The 4,150-nt window shown below is 59.8% G+C and overlaps 1 pseudogene; it reads left to right on the top strand.

Moving 5' to 3' along the window:
- The first annotated feature begins 168 nt into the window (after window positions 1-168).
- On the top strand, window positions 169-2,978 carry LOC124232545 (P2X purinoceptor 6-like; annotated as a pseudogene).
- Window positions 2,979-4,150: the final 1,172 nt, after the last annotated feature.

Here is a 4,150-nt window from a genome sequence, read left to right as displayed (position 1 = left end):
CCTCTGACCACTTCCTTTTATCTGCGCCCTCCAGCTTTCCATGTGCCACAAATTCAGGGAACCTGGGGGCTAAGCAGGGGAGGGGCGTGTCTCTGGGGACTGCAGGGCTGGATCACGCAGGGGAGACACCTCCTGGCCCAGGACAGCTCTGCTCTCTCACCACCTCAGCCCCCTCATCCCACTGGGGACCTGCTGGGCTGATGAGGACTGTCCTGAAGGGGAGGCGGGGACGCACAGACATGGTCACTGTGGGCCCTGTCTTCCAGCGCCTCCACTGGGATGGGGTTCAGGATGCTGGGCTGGGTCCCTGGGTGGCTCCCATTTACAGGCCTGCTGGTACCTCTGTGTCTCTTCTTTCTGCCAGAAGCCCCCTGCCCACTCCCTTCCCAGGCCCTTTGGGATTGGAGGCCTAGAGTTTGTCTCATGCTTTTAAGGCATAAAAACGGGTGAGTGTGTGATCTTCAATGGGACCCACAGGACCTGTGACATCCGGGACTAGTGCCCCTTGGAAAGTGACACTGTACCTGTGTAAATGTTCCTGACACCCAGGGCAGGTCCCAGGACCAGCAGAGCCTGCCGCTTACTTCCCCCACCTGCAGGAAGCCCCTGCTGGTCCAGGCTGAGAACTTCATGCTGTTCATCACAAACACTGTCACATTCAGCAAGTTCAACTCTCCAAGTAAGCATGGTGGGTCCTGGCTGGCCCTAGATTCTCCTTGTCCCCTCCTGGCCTGAGGCCCCAGCCCCACCTCCTCTCAGGTCCAATGCCTTAGAGACATGGGACGCTATTTCAAGGGCTGCAGCTATGATCCACGCTTCAGCCCCTACTGCCCTGTGTTCCATATCAGGGACCTCATGGCCATGACTGAAGGGGCCTTTGAGGACCTGGCATTGCTGGTGGGTCCGTGGGGGTAGGGTTTGGGGAGGGCTGGGGGAGAGGGTCCTGGGCCAGCGAGCTGGAGGAACAATGATGCGCTGTGTGCAGGGCGGTGCTGTGGCATCCACATCCGCTGGGATTGTGACCTGGACGCTGGGAGCTCCGACTGCCGACCCATGACTCCTTCCAGCTGCAGGAGAGGAGCTCCAACTTCAGGTGTGGCCCCACTGCCCGCCAGCGGCTCCTCAGCCAGGTCCTCCCCAACCTGTCCACCTGTGGTGGCCGGGAGAGACCACAACCTGGCCCATCCCTCTGGACTCTCTTCTGTGTGTGCCACAGGGTCCCATGGCAGGAGGGGGTCTCTCAGCTCCAGGTCCCCCAGCACAGGCTCCATCCAGCTTCCCTCCTGAGCCCTTTGGCCTCCACCCCATCTGTCCCCACACCCTGCTGCAGCTGGGACCCCTCACCCCAGCCCTTCCTCCACTCCACCCTGCCTCCAGCACCTCCCTCCATGGCACAGGGGCTTTCTTGTTACTTTTCCCTTAAGGTTTTATCAAAAAAATTATAAGAATCTACAGAAAACTTCAAAGATTAGTAGCATGAAAACCCATATACACTTCATCTGATTCACCATGATTGGTTTTATGTATTTTTTTTACCATTTTCCCCCATTTGCTTTCTCTCTCCCTCTCTAGAGAGAGCTGTGTATATTTAGATGGATTTCACAGGAAACCATTGGAAGTAAGTGGCAGATATCTGGACACTCACCCCTCTCAATGCTGTCCTGACAATGAGGACCTTCCCCAGGTGACCACTGTCCTCTTGTCACACTCAGGAAATGTAACATTGGCAGATAAATGTAATATTAAAATTTCCCCAGCTGTGCCAATAATTGTCCTAAAACTTTTTATTTTCTCATCCAAGATGTACTCAAGGCTCTTGCGTTGCATGCATTGTCATGTCTTTGAGGTTCCTAAGCAGACCTGTCCCATCCTTCTGCCCCTCCTGTCACATCGTCATCCTCACGCAGAAGTGCACACAGCTACAAGGCCTGGAGGTGACACCCATGACACTGCCCTCTGGGCCCTCTTGGCCTGGCTTCACTGGCCACCCACACCCTGCTCCCCTCCCCTCTGTGCTCTCCCTGCCCTCCGTCTCTGCCTAGAGCTCCTTCCTGAGCCCTGGGAATCCAGCCTGAGGGTCTCCCAGCAGGAAGTCTTCCCTGGTTCCCGGGGGAGAGAGAGTGCCCCTCTCTGGATCCCACAGCCCAGGCCTGCCCCACCTCTCCCACCCCCACTGCTGGTGTCTGTTTAAGGAGCCTTCTGTCTCCATCCCCTCAGCAGGCAGGCAGCTTCTGAGAGGCAGGCCCCAGTTTGCTTGTCCCCTGTGCCCTCAGCAGTGACATAAGGCTGAGACCCAGGACTCAGGCTGGGGTGGATGGAGTCAGTGGATGATTAAGATGAGGCCCGTGAGGGCCAGGCCACCCAGGAGTGGGCAGAGCATCCACTGGACTCTCTCCTGCCCCAGGACAGCCGCTCACTGGGGGGAGGCCTCAGGCGTGGAGGCCCAGAGCCTGCTCAGCTCTATGGGATCCGCTTCGACATCCACATCACTTGGCAGGTAGAGGCCAGGCCGGGGCAGGTGGGGGCTGGTGGTGAGGGGCAGGAGGGGGTGACAGCCACAGGCAGAGAGGCTCAGCCCAGGTCTCTCTCAGGCAGGGAAGTTCGGGCTCATCCCCACAACCCTCACTCTGGGCACTGGAGCAGCCTGGCTGGGTGTGGTGAGTCTGGCCATCGTGGCTCCCTCTGGCTTCTGGCATGCATGTGCCCCCCGAGTGGCCCCCCGACCCCCCCAGGCTGATATTGAGTCTTGGGGTGAGGGCTGGGGAGGTGGCAGGATGGCAGGTTGGTGGCCAGGCCGTGGGTCTGCCCTGTCTTTCCCAGATCACCTTCTTCTGTGACCTGCTGCTGTTGTACATGGATGGAGAAACCCATTTCTACTGGAGGACCAAGCATGAGGCGGGGGCTGCAGGCCTGCCTGACCCTGGGCTACACTTTGGTGGATTGTGGCTGGAGCCCCGACCTGCTGTCCTCATCTGCAGGCAAAGGCCCCAAAGGGAACTGCCAGCCCTGAGCAGTAAGGCAGCTTCCCCACCCCCACATCCAGCTACCCAGGTGCCTTAGAGGGGGCCCAGCACCTGTCCCCTCTGCTCCTGCTGGGAGCTGGACACCGCCACCAGGATGGGCCTGGCACCCACTTGCTGGCCCATTCCTGATGTCTGTAGCCTTTCTCTGCTGGTTGGGGGTTTGGGGCTGGGAAGGGTGGTGGCCCCAAATTTGGTGCTTCATGGATGAAGCCCTGGCAGGACCAGGGCAGGGGTGGGGGAAGAATTCCACCCTTCAGCTCCCAGACAGACTGTCCCCAACTCCAGCCTCAGCAGGTGCTGCCTGGGGACCACAGAAGCCAGTTTCATGTGGAGATTGCAGGGAACAGACACAGGGCCCTGGCCCAGTGGGTCTCCGGCTTGGGCTGGGGCTGCAGACACACTCCCAGACTCCATCTCCAGTGTTCCCAGCAGCTCCCCGCTCTCCAGCTGTCCACCACACTGGCTATGGTCAACTCCGGCCCTGCCTGGCTCCCAGCCCTCCTCCCCCTGCCGGCACCCCCCTCACAGGGAGAGCCCCTGCCCTCTAAGCTGCCCCACACTGGGGTCTGTGCAGCCAGAGTCCAAGGCCAGGGAGAAGGCAGCCTGACAGGAGGAGCTGTGGCAGCTGCTCTGTGCTGGGTTCCCAGGGCAGGGCCCCTCCCAGCTCTGGGCCTCATCCATGGAGTGAGGAGTGTGGTGGCAGATGATCCGACCCCCTAGGGCCCCAGGCAAGGGCACAGGACCCTCTTGGGCCCATACCTGCTCAGCTGATGAGCACCAGCCCCTTCCTGTTGGCAGCCCTTGGGCTGTGGAGGGCTGGGATGGGGGAGGGGGTGGGGTCTGAGTTGGTGGGCATGGGATCCTTTGGAACCTTCTATATGTCTCCTTGGTGACCCCTGCCCCATAACCTAGAACCTGCTCACCAGGGTTCCTGGGAGCCATGGGGTGGGGAGGTTGTATATCTGGACACATATGTCACTGCTGCCCAAGGTCACACTTGAGAATGTGTCTAGGCAGCTGCCCACCCAGCCAGAGGCAACTGCATGAGGACTATGCTCTGACCAAGACCAGGGGCTGGATAGAACGTCCCTAACAGAGGACATGGAAACCCCAGCAGGCTGGCCTGG

Source organism: Equus quagga, unplaced genomic scaffold (assembly GCF_021613505.1).
Source record: "Equus quagga isolate Etosha38 unplaced genomic scaffold, UCLA_HA_Equagga_1.0 HiC_scaffold_736_RagTag, whole genome shotgun sequence".
Classification (NCBI taxonomy): Eukaryota; Metazoa; Chordata; class Mammalia; order Perissodactyla; family Equidae; genus Equus; species Equus quagga.
The sequence above is the reverse complement of the archived record's forward strand: the minus strand, read 5'-3'. Positions and strand labels throughout refer to the sequence as shown.